At 35.0% G+C, this 17,795-nt stretch overlaps 2 pseudogenes; both read right to left on the reverse strand.

Annotated features, from left to right (window-relative positions):
* Positions 1-5,818: 5,818 nt before the first annotated feature.
* Positions 5,819-6,780, reverse strand: LOC147372205 (olfactory receptor 6C6-like; annotated as a pseudogene).
* A 6,341-nt stretch (positions 6,781-13,121) lies between these two features.
* LOC147372206 (olfactory receptor 6C3-like) lies at positions 13,122-14,344 on the reverse strand (annotated as a pseudogene).
* Positions 14,345-17,795: the final 3,451 nt, after the last annotated feature.

The following is a 17,795-nucleotide window of genomic DNA, read 5'->3' on the forward strand; positions in this document are numbered from 1 at the left end:
AAGGACCTAGAAGAAATAAAAAAGAGTCAATATATAATGAATAATGCAATAAATGAAATTAAAAACACTCTGGAGGCAACAAATAGTAGAATAACAGAGGCAGAAGATAAGATTAGTGAATTAGAAGATAGAATGGTAGAAATAAATGAATCAGAGAGGATAAAATAAAAACGAATTAAAAGAAATGAGGACAATCTCAGAGACCTCCAGGACAATATTAAACGCTACAACATTCGAATAATAGGGGTTCCAGAAGAAGAAGACAAAAAGAAAGACCATGAGAAAATACTTGAGGAGATAATAGTGGAAAACTTCCCTAAAATGGGGAAAGAAATATTCACCCAAGTCCAAGAAACCCAGAGAGTCCCAAACAGGATAAACCCAAGGAGAAACACCCCAAGACACATATTAATCAAATTAACAAAGATCAAACACAAAGAACAAATATTAAAAGCAGCAAGGGAAAAACAACAAATAACACACAAGGGAATTCCCATAAGGATAACAGCTGATCTTTCAATAGAAACTCTTCAAGCCAGGAGGGAATGGCAAGACATACTTAAAATGATGAAAGAAAATAACCTACAGCCCAGATTATTGTACCCAGCAAGGATCTCATTCAAGTATGAAGGAGAAATCAAAAGCTTTTCAGACAAGCAAAAGCTGAGAGAATTCTGCACCACCAAACCAGCTCTCCAACAAATACTAAAGGATATTCTCTGGACAGGAAACACAAAAACGGTGTATAAATTCGAACCCCAAACAATAAAGTAAATGGCAATGGGATCATACTTATCAGTAATTACCTTAAACGTAAATGGGTTGAATGCCCCAACCAAAAGACAAAGACTGGCTGAATGGATACAAAAACAAGACCCCTACATATGTTGTCTACAAGAGACCCACCTCAAAACAGGGGACACATACAGACTGAAAGTGAAGGGCTGGAAAAAGATTTTCCATGCAAATAGGGACCAAAAGAAAGCAGGAGTAGCAATTCTCATATCAGATAAAATAGACTTTAAAACAAAGGCTGTGAAAAGAGACAAAGATGGTCACTACATAATGATCAAAGGATCAATCCAAGAAGAAGATATAACAATTATAAATATATATGCACCCAACACGGGAGCACCACAGTACGTAAGACAAATGCTAACAAGTATGAAAGGAGAAATTAACAATAACACAATAATAGTGGGAGACTTTAATACCCCCCTCACACCTATGGATAGATCAACTAAACAGAAAATTAACAAGGAAACACAAACTTTAAACGATACAATAGACCAGTTAGACCTAATTGATATCTATAGGACATTTCATCCCAAAACAATGAATTTCACGTTTTTCTCAAGCGCACATGGAACCTTCTCCAGGATAGATCACATCCTGGGCCATAAAGCTAGCCTTGGTAAATTCAAAAAAATAGAAATCATCCCAAGCATTTTTTCTGACCACAATGCAGTAAGATTAGATCTCAATTACAGGAGAAAAACTATTAAAAATTTCAACATATGGAGGCTGAACAACACACTGCTGAATAACCAACAAATCACAGAAGAAATCAAAAAAGAAATCAAAATTTGCATAGAAACGAATGAAAATGAAAACACAACAATCCAAAACCTGTGGGACACGGTAAAAGCAGTCCTAAGGGGAAAGTTCATAGCAATACAGGCACACCTCAAGAAACAAGAAAAAAGTCAAATAAATAACCTAACTCTACACCTAAAGCAACTAGAAAAGGAAGAAATGAAAAACCCCAGGGTTAGTAGAAGGAATGAAATCTTAAAAATTAGAGCAGAAATAAATGCAAAAGAAACAAAAGAGACCATAGCCAAAAGCAACAAAACCAAAAGCTGGTTCTTTGAAAGGATAAATAAAATTGACAAACCATTAGCCAGACTCATCAAGAAACAAAGGGAGAAAAATCAAACCAACAAAATTAGAAACGAAAATGGAGAGATCACAACAGACAACACAGAAATACAAAGGATCATAAGAGACTACTATCAACAATTATATGCCAATAAAATGGACAACGTGGAAGAAATGGACAAATTCTTAGAAAAGTACAACTTTCCAAAACTGGACCAGGAAGAAATAGAAAATCTTAACAGACACATCACAAGCATGGAAATTGAAACTGTAATCAAAAATCTTCCAGCAAACAAAAGCCCAGGTCCAGACGGCTTCACAGATGAATTCTACCAAAAATTTAGAGAAGAGCTGACACCTATCCTGCTCAAACTCTTCCAGAAAATTGCAGAGGAAGGTAAACTTCCAAACTCATTCTATGAGGCCACCATCACCCTAATAAAAAACCTGACAAAGATGCCACAAAAAAAGAAAACTACAGGCCAATACCACTGATGAACATAGATGCAGAAATCCTTAACAAAATTCTAGCAATCAGAATCCAACAACACATTAAAAAGATCATACACCATGATCAAGTGGGCTTTATCCCAGGAATGCAAGGATTCTTCAATATCCGCAAATCAATCAATGTAATACACCACATTAACAAATTGAAAAATAAAAACCATATGATTATCTCAATAGATGCAGAGAAAGCCTTTGACAAAATTCAACATCCATTTATGATAAAAACTCTCCAGAAAGCAGGAATAGAAGGAACATACCTCAACATAATAAAAGCTATATATGACAAACCCACAGCAAACATCATCCTCAATGGTGAAAAATTGAAAGCATTTCCTCTAAAGTCAGGGACAAGACAAGGGTGCCCACTTTCACCATTACTATTCAACATAGTTTTGGAAGTTTTGGCCACAGCAATCAGAGCAGAAAAAGAAATAAAAGGAATCCAAATTGGAAAAGAAGAAGTAAAACTCTCACTATTTGCAGATGACCTGATCCTCTACATAGAAAACCCTAAAGATTCCACCAGAAAATTACTAGAAATAATCAATGACTATAGTAAAGTTGCAGGATATAAAATCAACACACAGAAATCCCTTGCATTCCTATACACTAATAATGAGAAAACAGAAAGAGAAATTAAGGAAACAATTCCATTCACCATTGCAACGGAAAGAATAAAATCCTTAGGAATATATCTACCTAAAGAAACTAAAGACCTATATATAAAAAACTATAAAACACTGGTGAAAGAAATCAAAGAGGACACTAATAGATGGAGAAATATACCATGTTCATGGATTGGAAGAATCAATATAGTGAAAATGAGTATACTACCCAAAGCAAATTATAGATTCAACGCAATCCCTATCAAGCTACCAACAGTATTCTTCACAGAGCTAGAACAAATAATTTCACAATTTGTATGGAAAAACAAAAAACCTCGAATAGCCAAAGCGATCTTGAGAAAGAAGAATGGAACTGGAGGAATCAATCTGCCTGACTTCAGGCTCTACTACAAAGCCACAGTCATCAAGACAGTATGGTACTGGCACAAAGACAGAAATATAGATCAATGGAATAAAATAGAAAGCCCAGAGATAAATCCACGCACATATGGACACCTTATCTTTGACAAAGGAGGCAAGAATATACAATGGATTAAAGACAATCTCTTTAACAAGTGGTGCTGGGAAATCTGGTCAACCACTTGTAAAAGAATGACTAGACCACTTTCTAACACCATACACAAAAATAAAGTCAAAATGGATTAAAGATCTAAACGTAAGACCAGAAACTATAAAACTCCTAGAGGAGAACATAGGCAAAACACTCTCTGACATACATCACAGCAGGATCCTCTATGACCCACCTCCCAGAATATTGGAAACAAAAGCAAAAATAAACAAATGTGACCTAATTAACCTTAAAAGCTTCTGCACATCAAAGGAAACTATTAGCAAGGTGAAAAGACAGCCTTCAGAATGGGAGAAAATAATAGCAAATGAAGCAACTGACAAATAACTAATCTCAAAAATATACAAGCAACTCCTACAGCTCAACTCCAGAAAAATAAATGAGCCAATCAAAAAATGGGCCAAAGAACTAAATAGACATTTCTCCAAAGAAGACATACAGATGGCTAACAAACACATGAAAAGATGCTCAACATCACTCATTATCAGAGAAATGCAAATCAAAACCACTATGAGGTACCATTTCACACCAGTCAGAATGGCTGCGATCCAAAAGTCTACAAATAATAAATGCTGGAGAGGGTGTGGAGAAAAGGGAACCGTCTTACACTGTTGGTGGGAATGCAAACTAGTACAGCCACTATGGAGAACAGTGTGGAGATTCCTTAAAAAACTGGAAATAGAACTGGCCTATGATCCAGCAATCCCACTGCTGGGCATACACACTGAAGAAACCAGAAGGGAAAGAGACACGTGTACCCCATTGTTCATCGCAGCACTGTTTATAATAGCCAGGACATGGAAGCAACCTAGATGTCCATCAGCAGATGAATGGATAAGAAAGCAGTGGTACATATACACAATGGAGTATTACTCAGCCATTAAAAAGAATACATTTGAATCAGTTCTAATGAGATGGATGAAACTGGAGCCTATTATACAGAGTGAAGTAAGCCAGAAGGAAAAACATAAATACAGTATACTAACGCATATATATGGAATTTAGAAAGATGGTAACAATAACCTGGTGTACGAGACAGCAAAAGAGACACTGATGTATAGAACAGTCTTATGGACTCTGTGGGAGAGGGAGAGGGTGGGAAGATTTGGGAAAGTGACATTGAAACATGTAGAATATCATGTAAGAAATGAGTTGCCAGTCCAGGTTCGATGCACGATACTGGATGCTTGGGGCTGGTGCACTGGGACGACCCAGAGGGATGGTTTGGGGAGGGAGGAGGGAGGAGGGTTCAGGATGGGGAACACATGTATGCCTGTGGCAGATTCATTTTGATATTTAGCAAAACTAATACAATTATGTAAAGTTTAAAAATAAAATAAAATTAAAAAAAAAAAAAGAAACTTATTTAGTAGAATCTCAGTTCCTTTACACATTTTATGCCTCTGGTTACAGCTCTTTTGAAATATTTATTTCCTTATTCATCTTTCAAGGTTGAAATCAATAAACATTTTTCCTGGATGGGCATTTTGATCTTTAAAATTAATCTGATTTCTACCTGATTTCCATCACAATGTCAATTATGATCAGGTAATAATGATCAGGGTTTGAATTTGTCGAACATTTTTAGCAGAACAAAATATTAAGAGCAGATGCAGTTCGATGCAAGATACTGGTTGCTTGGGGCTGGTGCACTGGGACAACCCAGAGGGATGGTATGGGGAGGGAAGAGGAAGGGGGATTCGTGATGGGGAACACGTGTATACCTGTGGTAGATTCATGTTGATGTATGGCAAAACCAATACAATATTTTAAAGTAATTAACCTCCAATTAAAATAAATAAATTTATATTTTAAAAAATAAAAATATACCAAAAAAAAAAAAGAGCAGATGCAGTGCTTATCAATTAGCACAGATGTTGAAGTAGTTAAGACAAAACCAATACAATATTGTACAGTAAAAATGAAACACTTGTTCAAACAACAAAAAAGAATATACAGTAAAGTTCATATTTAGAAAGCAGTCAGCACATGATAAAATCTTTGATGAGAAGAGATATTTCTAGTCAGAGGTAGAATTTAATATTCTGCATGGAAGAAAGCAGTTTACTATTAAAGAATAAAATTATCTACTCAGAAAGAAAAAAAAATGCAGAGATTCATAAGGTTGAGTAAACCCAATGTGAAACGAATCAATGAGCAGAGAAATGTCATAGCTATGAACTGCTGAATTGAAAACTGTTTTCAATTCCTTCACTCATATTTCAGCAACATCTTACTGATATCTACATTTTTGCTCATTGTTTTGAAAATAACAAAACCAGTGAAGCACATCTTTGAGAGCTTCTTTCACCTGCTGGTTCCTTAAGGTGTAAATGAAGGGGTTTAGTAAAGGACCAACAGAGGTGCTGAGCACAGCTACAACTTTAGTTAAAGTCACACTTTTCTTAGCTGATGATTTCATATATGTAAAAATACAACTCCCATAAGTGATAGACCCAACAACCATGTGTGAGTAACAGGTGGAAAAGGCTTTTGTTGGTAGTTGAACAGAAGGCAATTTTAGAATGATTTTTTACGATGTATGTGTAGGAGAGGACCACCAACAACAGAGTGACTACAAGTGTCACCACAACTAAGACAAAAGCCATCAATTCTGGGATATGTGTGTCTGTGTAAGAGAGCTGAAGGATAGGGGAAGTGTCACAGAAAAAACTGGTCAATTATTTTGGAAGCATAGAAACCCAGCTTAAGTTCTAAGACCAAAGGAGGAAATATAATTAGGAAGCCAGTTATCCAAGAGCTGAGCACAAACTGATGGCACACTTTTCTATTCATAATGATTGGGTAATGCAATGGCTTATAGATGGCAGCATAGCAGTCATAGGATATGGCAGCCAAAAGATAAAATTCTGTAGCTCCTAATAGAAGAAAAAATAACAATTGTGTTACACTGCCACTGTAAGAAATTGTTTTGTCTCCAGTCAAAAGGCTGATCAAGAATTTTGGAATGCAGGCAGTTGTGAATGAAATCTCCAAGAAAGAGAAATTTTGAAGGAAGAGATACATTGGAGTCCTGAGACAGAGATCCAGAAAGGTGAGGAGGATAATGATTAAATTCCCCCTTACACTCAGGATGTAGTTGAAAAATAGAAACAGGAAAATCACAATTTGCAATTGTGGGTCATCTGTCAATCCTAGGAGTAGGAAGTCTATTTCCACTGAATGGTTCTTCATTTCCCCCTCTTATCAAAGCTAAAGGAAACAAAAACTAAGTTACAAGTTAGAAAAGAGTTTTCTTCATTCTCAGCCATAGAATGTTCCATATTCAGAAACATACCTCTGTGCAAATATTTTCTCAAGTCTACTTTGATTCCATCAAAATGAATATGTTGGTCAATGTCAATCATTTATATAAATATGAGATTTTCTCCTTGACAGAAGTCCTACTTACCATTAATAGAAGACTAAATTATTTGAAATTTTGCTCTGCAATTCAGTGTCAATCATTGAGCCACCTTTGAAAGACCTTATCCTAACATTATTTATATGTTCATATTTTCTGTTTTCTGAATCTAGCAAATATCTCATTTTTATAAATTGATAAAATTTATAAATTTTTTATAAATTTTAAGTTTTATAAAATTTATAAGTTCCATTTCTATTTCTTTCTTATGTACTTTGTTATTATCTTCTTTCAGTTATTTTCTTAACAGTCTTCCCTATTGGTCACAGGTAAAGAATCCACCTGCCAATGCAGGAGACTCAAGAGACACTGGTTTGATCCCTGGGTGGGGAAGATCCCCTGAAGGAGGAAATGGCAACTCACTCCAGTATTCATGCTAGGAAAATCTCATGGACAGAGGACCCTGGCGGGTTACAGCCCATGGGGTAGCAGAGACTCAGACATGACTGAGCACAGAGAGTGCATTTTCTTTAACTCCATTTGCTTGTCTCTCCATATACTTTATTAACAGGGCTTCCTTGGTGACTCAGCCCATAAAGAATCTGCCTGCAACAGAGGAGACCTGGGTTCCATCCCTGGGTCAGGAATATCCCCAGGAGAAGGGAATGGAGACTCACTCCAGTATTCTTGCCTGGGAAATTCCATAGACAGAGGAGCATGGCCAACTACACTCCAGGGGATAGCAAATAGTTGTACATGAGCGAATGACTAACACTCTAAATTTCACATGAGAAAATTCTCAGTCATTAACAATCTTTAAATATATATGACTAAGGTAAAAACACAGAAAAACTAAAATTAGTATTTCTATATTAATCTTGCTTTTATTTTATTCAGTTTATAATAAACTTATGTTACTTTCCTTAATAGTCCACAGGTACATTGCTGCTACTGCTACTGCTAAGTCACTTCAGTCGTGTCCTACTCTGTGCGACCCCATGGCCAGCAGCCCACCAGGCTCCCCCGTAGCTGGGATTTTCCAGGCAAGAGTACTGGAGTGGGGTGCCATTGCCTTCTCTGATGTATACACTACCATATATCAAACACAGAGCTAGTGGGAAGCTACTGTATAGCACAATGTGGTACCCTGTGATGACCTAGAGGGGTGGGATGGGGACAGTGGGATGGTGGCTTAAGGAACAGAAGATATATGTATACATGTAGTTGATTCACTTCCTTGTACAGCAGGAATTAACACAAAATTGTAAAGCAATTATACTTCAATAAAAATAAAATAAGCACCCAATAGAAGGCATTTTTCACCTGTAATTGAAATATTTGTAATGTTAAAAGTTCCTTTATAGGTACCGACAACTACTTTCTATGGAAAATGCTTTAAGACAATGATTTTTAAACTAAACATACTCTAATTTGAGCAATAACAATAATGGTTAATCTCTGCTACAATTAGTTTTAATTTCATTAGATAGTGTATGCACAAATAAACTGGTAGCATTACCAAAAAATGTACTTACAAAAAATAAAAAGCACCTATGTATGAAGAATCTCAAGAAATTCCTGCTGTCTCTTCATTTCTGAAGCCAAAATTCAGCATTTAAGCTTTGTCAAAGTGGAAAATTCTGGGTCAGAACTTAGGTGTTTAGCTCTGAGCACTGAAATCTTATTCCCTAAGAAGCACAATGAATCCACCATTTCTTAAAAAATATGTGAACACAGATTTGAATAATCTCATACCTTATTTTGGTTAAGATTTCCTGCCTTAACTGTGGACAATCATAGATTACATCTTATGTGTAGTGTTAATCATCATCCAGAGCCCTCAACACTTGCATACAGTTTTGAGTATGCGGTAAAAGAAAAGAAAGAAAATTCATAATCATACCAGAGAGAGATTCAGAGAACAGAAGCCATGAAAATAACAGAAATAAAAAGAGACTCAAGAATATCCACACATATTTACCTTACAGTTTGAAAATAATGAGAAATAATTTCAATAAAGAGCTAATTACCAATGTAAAATAATTGGTATGAAGAGTCCAAGGAATACTTAGCCAATACTTAGAAGTAGAGGAATAAAGGTTCATGAAAGAAGACAACATGAAACATCGAAGGGAACAGCTACCCACTCCAGTTTTCTGGCCTGGAGAATTCCATGGACTGTATTCCATGGGGTCACAGAGTTGGACAGGACTGACTGACTTTCACTTCACTTCACTTCACAGTGGTTATCAGGAATTTATAGACCAGTGGGGATGAGATTCTTTAGAAGGAGAAATTTCAGACGAAAAAATATAGTAAAATGTTTAGGAAAAAATTCAGCAGGATCAAGAGGATAAGCTCTCAATCATAGTCTACATTATTACTCTTGCAAAATAGAAACAGGAAAATAACAATTTACAGTATGGTTAATCTGTCAGTCTAAGCTGAATGAACTCTATCTCCAGTCATTGGTTCTCAATTTTCTTTTATGTATTTATCAAAACCACATGATAACTAGTGAAAGGTAATATTAAACTGACAAGCAAAGAAAGAAACTTTTTCAGAATCCTATTCATGAGCACCTATTTTTTCTGCATAAGTATCATATGATACAGTTATGTAGCAAACTACTTTTGAGATCATGATATTCTAAGACTTCTTTCCTGTTAATTTGTATAGTCCCTATTTGTCAAAACATATTTTTTTTTAATATTTCCAGTGTGACTCCTACAATAGGAATGTTTTAAAGAGTCAAGGCATATGTCCTTTGAATTATACTTTCTAATGACATTAAAAGAATAGTTGTAATATATTCTAAACAGCTTCCCTAGTAGCTTAGTTGATAAAGAATCTGCCTGCAATGCAGAAGACCTGGGTTCAATTCTTGGGTCAGGAAGATCCCCTGGAGAAGGAAATGGCAACCCACTCCATCATTCTTGCCCAGAGAATCCTATGGACAGAAGAACCTGGCAGGCTACAGTCCATGGGGTTGCAATAGTCAGACACGACTTAGCGACAACCACCACCAATATATTCTAAATGTTTGTGGCTCAGCTGTTAAAGTATCCGCCTGCAATGCAGGAGACCTGGGTTCGGTCCCTGGGTTGGGAAGATCCCCTGGAGAAGGGAAAAGCTAGCCAGTCCAGAATTCTGGCCTGGAAAATTCCCATGGACTCTAGTCCATGGGGGCACAAAGAGTCCTACTTTCTCTTAAGAAGTTCTACCTAAATTTGACAAGCTGTACTACATATTCAAGACAATTAAAAACAACAATAACACTAGTAAACTACTGGGGAATCAGAATTCAGAGGTCAGTGCTAATGGGAGGTGATATATCATAGACTATTAGAAGTAGTAGAGAAGATTGAGAATATAACTTTAATCTTCCTGGAATTGGGAAGAGAAGACCTCAATAATGCTAGGTCCTTATTAGGAGTGTCAGTGTATCTTTTATGGTAAGTAACTATTGAAAATATTGAAGCATTTCAGAGTACTCTAATGAAAAATTAATGGCTCAACTGGAAGGCAATGTATTTTTAATCAAACTCTATCTTGGTTAACACATAACAGAATCATAACTTGAGAATATTGAGAGATTCTTAATCTTTTCCTATGTTAGACTGTCTCAATATGGAACATGCATACATATATATAACATATATATATTATTTTCACTTATGTGCTCTTAAAACTTACAGAAGTTATATAATGCTCCATGATCATTATATCTATTTTCTCAAAATGGAAAATGTAGATATACAAATAATCAAGAGAAAATTTAATTATTTTACTCTTTCAAAAATACTATTCATGGATAAAATATGTTTTAATGTTCACCTCATTACCAAGCTGAACAGAAATCTGTAAAATAATCCAATCAATTACGTAATTTATGTATATTTCTCCCTGACTACACTGTATTCTATTCTTTTATATAGTATTCAAATCAAGACCCATAGTTAAAGTAAAAAAGAAGTAAAAAATATATTATGGTTTAATGCTCGTATATTTCTGGCAAAAAATCATCAAACATACTGTGTACCTGTGAAAAATTTTTAATTTATTTTAATTGGCTAATTACTTTACAATATTGTGGTGGGTTTTGCCATACATTGACATGAATCAGCCTCTGTGAAAATGTTTTAATCATATTTCATATTTTAAATTTTAGTCAAACATAGAAATTGCTTTGATGAAAAAAATCCTGATCATTACCAACAAAGGTATAATAGGAATATATTTTTTAATAGGAATATTAAGTATAGGAATTTCAAAATTACTTAAGGAAGGAAAAATTCAGTTATTCCACTAATTTGGTTTAATTGTTAAGGGATATAGGCATATATTTTTATGTCCATGTGTATGACACTCTGAAAGGAATGAATACATTTGGTGAGCATTGTTCTCCTTCATTTAGCAGATTTTTACAATCACTCTCCAATTAGCTTCAGAAGTGTACCAAGTTATTGAAGGGGGTGCTTATTGGGTATGTAAACATTGTATTTCATTTTTAATTTTAATTTTTAAAATAAACCAGCAAGATAATGCACTTTTCTTTCATAATTCAACTACTTATAAAACTTAACAATTCTCAAATAGAAACCAAACAACTAGTTCCTAGGGAAAGTCACATAGCAATCATTTTTTAAAATATCTCCTAATTTGAATAATAGCTCTAATGTTTAATCTCTGCTACACGTTTCTTTCAGCTCATTAAATAGATTATGCATGAATAAATTGGTTGTATTACAAAATATAAATTAATGTTAATATTTAACCTCAGACATGCAGATGACACCACACTTATGGTAGAAAGCAAAGACGAACTAAAGAGCCTCTTGAAAGTGAAAGAGAAGAGTGAAAACGTTGACTTAAAACTCAACATTAAGAAGACTAAGACCATGGCATCTGATCCTATCACTTCATGGCAAATAGATGGGGAAACAATGGAAACAGTGACAGACAATGGCACCCCACTCCAGTACTCTTGCCTGGAAAATCCCATGGATGGAGGAGCCTGGTAGGCTGCAGTTCATGGGGTCGCTAGGAGTCGGACACGACTGAGCGACTTCACTTTCACTTTTCACTTTCATGCATTGAAGAAGGAAATGGCAACCCACTCTAGTGTTCTTGCCTGGAAAATCCCAGGGACAGGGGAGCCTGGTGGGCTGCCGTCTCTGGGGTTGCACAGAGTCAGACACGACTGAAGCTACTTAGCAGCAGCAGCAGCAAAATCGCTGCAGATGGTGACTGTAGCCATGAAATTAAAAGACACTTGCTCCTTCCTTGGAAGAAAAGTTATGACCAACCTAGACAGCATATTAAAAAGCAGAGACATTACTTTGCCAACAAAGGTCCATCTAATCAAAGCTGTAGTTTTTCCAGTAGTCATGTATGGATGTGAGAGTTGGACTATAAAGAAAGCTGAGAGCCAAAGAACTGATGCTTTTGAACTGTGGTTTGGAAAAGACCCTTGAGAGTCTCTCGGACTGCAAGGAAATCAAGCCAGTCAATCCTAAAGGAAATCAGTCCTGAATATTCATTGGAAGGACTGATGTTGAAGCTGAAACTCCAATACTTTGGCCACCTGATGCGAAGAGCTGACTCAGTAGAAAAGACCCTGATGCTGGGAAAAATTGAAGGCAGGAGGAGAAGGGGACAACAGAGGATGAGATGGTTGGATGGCATTACCGACTCTATGGACATGAGTTTGAGTAAACTCGGGGAGCTGGTAATGGATAGGGAAGCCTGGCATGCTGCAGTTCATGGGGTTGCCAAGAGTCAGAGATGACTGAGTGACTGAACTGAACTGAACTGAACCTAAATATAAATGTAGTATAATATTTACATTGCTTGCTACATTAAATATAACTTACATAAAACTAGTTTATATTCCTAATAACTAAAACTCAAAGAGAAAAGAAACACTTTGAAAATTGGAATAACTACTTTCATATAGTCAGAGGAAAAGGAAGAGAGATGAGAAAAAAGTTTCTATTGAAGAACAGGAAGAAAATTAGCTTCATTGAAACAAGGCTTTTGTAAAAATCACTGTGAAAAGAGAGAAGGATGATTATCAAATGTAATAAAAGGGAGGAAACTACAATTATATACACTATTATTATTATTATAGACACCATTTATTTCCTTAATACATCATGCAATAACATATTCACTTGTTTGAAAAAGAAACAACTGTGTATTATATTCACTAAAGCTTTTTTCACTTGTTGGTTCTGTAAGCTATAGATGAAAAGATTCAAAAGCGTGGCAATGGAGGTATTGAGTAGTGCTATTCCCTTTTAAAAACATTCTCTTTGACTGATGGTTTAACATACATGAAGATGCAGCTGCGATTAGAAAAGAATATCACAATCATGTGAGAACATGTTGAAAATGCTTTTTTCCTCTGCTTAGTTGAAGGGATTTTCAGAATTGCTAACGCAATATAGGTACATGATGTGAATACCATTGACAATGGGACCACAAGAGTCATCAAAGCAGAAATGAATCCCATTGTCTCAGTGAGCTGTGTGTCTGAGCAGGAGATCTGCAGGAAGGTAGTTGGGTCACACATGAAATGATCAACAATGTTGGAAGCACAAAAGCCAAGGTTTAGGGTTAAAAGGAGAGGTACAAAGATGATCAAAAAGCCAGAAATCCAACAACAGAAGATAAGAAGTGTGCAGATTTTACTGTTCATGATGTCTGTATAATGCAGGGGCTTATGGATGGCAACATAGCAGTCATGGGACACAGCTGCCAACAAGTAAAATTCAAATGCTTCAAGTAATAAGCTAAAAACAACTGTGCAATACAACCATTATAGGAAATAGTTTTGTCCTCCATTTCCATAATACCTAGGAATTTAGGGATGCATGTAGTAGTAGTAGTAGTCGGAGAAGGCAATGGCACCCCAGTCCAGTACTCTTGCCTGGAAAACCCCATTGATGGAGGAGCCTGGTAGGCTGCAGTTCATGAGGTCGCTAAGAGTCGGACACGACTAAGCGACTTCACTTTCACTTTTCACTTTCATGCTTTGGAGAAGGAAATGGCAACCCACTCCAGTGTTCTTGCCTGGAGAATCCCAGGGACAGAGAAGCCTGGTGGGCTGCCGTCTCTGGGGTCGCACAGAGTCAAACACTACTGAAGCGACTTAGCAGCAGCAGCAGCAGCAGTAGTAAAGAATATTTCTAGAAAGGAAATATTCTGAAGAAAAAAATATATGGGGGTCTTGAGGTGAGGATCCACCATGGTGAGAGTGATGATGGTGAGGTTACCAGTGATGCTTAAAAAGTAGGTGAGAAGTAGGAAGATAAATAATACAATTTTCATTTGTGGATCATCAGTCAAACCTGCCAGGATAAACACTGTCATTCTTGTGTGATTTCCCATTAATGCCCTCTACTTTACGAGGTCTACACAGAGGGAAAAAAAACAAAATGGAAAGGAAGAAAACAATGTTCCCATTTGGAAAATGACAAGGGAGATAACTAGTGTCTAAGGTAGAGTTAGAAAATTGAAATTTCAGATGGGAAACACACTGCTCCTTCATGTTATAAAAATAGTTAATGCCAGGAAGAACAATCCTTTGCATTTCCAGGGTATCTGGACAGTTGATTCAAAGTTTCCCTTCTAATTTGACCACTGAAAAATACATGTGATCATATTAATTGTTGGTTGATTTTAAGTGAATAAATTCAAGGAAAATTAAGCAGACTATTAAAGCATAGAAACACGTTTTTCCACCCTTAATTTTGGACAAGAACTATGATGGATGTCATTTTCTGTTTTGCATAAGAGCGCCTGAGTACACGTCATCACTCCATGTTTTGTATTTAACGCAAACACACACACACACACACACACACACCCCTAGCTATCATCAATAAATAAGACTAGTACACTTTTGCTATTGTACTCAATCAAACTCAAATTTCTGATTAATGTTTCATTTACTTTCATGGCAAATGAGATCCAGTTTTATGTATATGAATATGAGACATCAGGAATATACTTATTTGGTGTCCTTACTGGTATTTCCATTTCCTTGATATCTATCACCATCCTCATCCTCTCCAGTTTGTGTTCTTAAAAAAATATAAGCAAGACTATTCTGATGACCTGAATATATAACAAGAAAACAGCAGTTTTCCTCTACATGGTTTGACTCTAAGAGTAGGTCAGCTAAAGTGAAAATGAAAAAAAAAAAAAAAAGGCAGGATTTAGGAGTGGATAGAAATGCATAACTATGTACTCAGGAAATTACATGAGGTGTCAGAATTAAAAGCAAGAGAAAGATAAAGACAAAGTTTATGGAAATCTAGAAAGGTAAGTTGGGTTTTTAGTGATAAGACAGTGAATTTGAGGAAAGCTATTAAAATTGTGTAAATCATAAGTAAAATTTAATAAAAATTAAAACTGTACATATTATTAAAATGTGCAACTTAGTATATAAAATTAATAAATAAAATTTACAAGAAGAAAGTAGGTACCATTGAAAATTTCTCTCCATCTACTTGTTATTTACATTTGCCATTTTATACGATGACCAGTTTTGAGATCAACACGCCTAAGAGATGAGGAGTAAGTATTTGGTAAATTTCAAACACACAATAAATCTCAGAATTGTTGACAAAGTTTATGAGGCATACATTTCCATATCATAAGAATATTAAAATGTATGGCTAACATGTAAGTTATGAAATATTACCTAGATATAACTATTTTCAATGACAGGCATATTTCAAGTGAGAGTGAATCGTTTAGGGTTGCGTAGCTAGCAACTGGGGAATGGGATGAAGAGCTGAAAGAGTGTATTTTCTAAATTTGTCTTCATAGATGTGTCAAAGTTTGTATAAATAGTTTTAGACCAAATATAGCATATTTCTTAAACAAAAAAAAATGATTAACGATATCTCTAGGGAAATGTAACTTCCTTGGTATCTTCCTCATCAAACACATAAAATGATCAAGCTTTTGTGATGGGAGACAGAGAAGACAATGTTTTCTCTGTTTAGAATATCCAGGTTTATTTCTAATCTCTGAAACATATGTTATTATTGAAAATACAACTATACAAATAAAAATAATCATATGTGGACAAATGAAAGTTGTTTTCAGTAATATCCAGAGGAATTTATAGGAGAATTCTAAGATAAAGAAATAAGATCTGCTGTCTAAATCATGCAGTTAATAATGTAGATAAATATAGGTAAAGGAAGAGACTATTATTTTTCCTGGACATTCACTTTATATGCAAATAATTATGGAGTAATCAATAATAAATGTTTATTTACACACATGACTCAATGACAAGAATTGTCACAATGCATATACTAAACACCTAAATATAACTTTACCATGTCAAATTATCTTTCTTCAACTTCAACAATTTAACACAGAAACTCTCCCCAACACACACTGTAAAAAATAAACAAATAAAGTTAAATTACAAAACCATTAGAAGTCAGCCTATGAATGCAATAATGTTTAGTTGTATTAGCTATTATGAAAGGGAAATATATTTGAAAAGGAAAAGTTTCTCAATAATAAATCACCTGTGTATTCTATATGCCTTTCCTAAAACAATTTTTAAAAGATTGGAAAAGTGAAGTTAATGTTTAATGATAAAAATAGAACAAAAGTGAATTAAAACATATCTAAAAGGAAATCCAGTTTTTAAATTTAAAATTTTTCACATACCAAATCTTTTCATGTTTTTCAGTGCTAAATCAGTCTCCCCAAAATACTTAAAATTTCAAACAATTTTTAAGAAGATATATACACAGATTTATTCAGACAAAATCATCTCTGCCCAGTAGTTAATACTTCTATCATCATGCTGAACAGAGCACACTGATATTCCATTCTTCTCTGAACGGATCTCACTCAACTCCTCAACATACGATTCTTCTCTCAGATCATTTTAAGGCTACTTTGTGCATGTTTTGATTAGCACTTTGTTTTCCTTCAGGTTTTGGATTATTGTATTAAATTTTCCATTACTAAATGAACAATCTAGAAGAAATGGACAAATTCTTAGAAAAGTACATAAATAAATACATATTTATGTATTGAATTTTTTTTTTTAAGTATCACCCAAAATGCCATAAAATAAAGCAACACTTGACCCATGGAGTATTTATGCTTTCTGTGCTCTGTAGGAAGATACCTAAAATTTGTGTATTATTCTTAGGAGGATAGGAAATCTAAGAATACCAATTGCAAAGATCAAACATTTATTATTCAAATGTTCTCCCCAGGCACTAAATATTTTTAATATATATATTAAATATATATATATATTTAATATATAATTTTACTGTTAAAAATATTTATATATTAAAAATATATATATATTTAACTATGTCCCCAGAGATCTCAGTATGCTGCTGCTGCTGCTAAGTCGCTTCAGTATAGGTATCTCCAATAAGAATTTTTCTTCCACAAACTCATGTTTTGAAATCCCAAACACATAGGTAGGATTTGGAAGCAGGAACAGAAAAGATTGTTTATGTCGATAACAAGAAGTAACAATATAAGATGATTAGCCTGTCCAGGAAACATTATACCTCAGTATAAATGCAGTATCATTAATTCTCCAGACACACCTAGCATTTCATGTCCCATATTACCTCAGTTTCTTTTTCGAAAACTGTTTTCTCCAAATAGTCTTTGTGATATTTTTTATTTGATCTTCAACAGAAGGTTCACAGTAACTAAGCATTCTCCACTTCTACGGTTTTAAACCCTTTATGTATGTCTATACCTGGCCAATCATGCAACATGTTGCAGCCATGTGCCAAAATTCTGTCCAAAGACGTAAATGGAGATACCTGTGCAA

The sequence above is a fragment of the Bos grunniens genome, chromosome 5 (genome assembly GCF_055505025.1).
Source record: "Bos grunniens cultivar Pamir isolate PY7600 chromosome 5, Bosgru_T2T1.0, whole genome shotgun sequence".
NCBI classification, from domain to species: domain Eukaryota; kingdom Metazoa; phylum Chordata; class Mammalia; order Artiodactyla; family Bovidae; genus Bos; species Bos grunniens.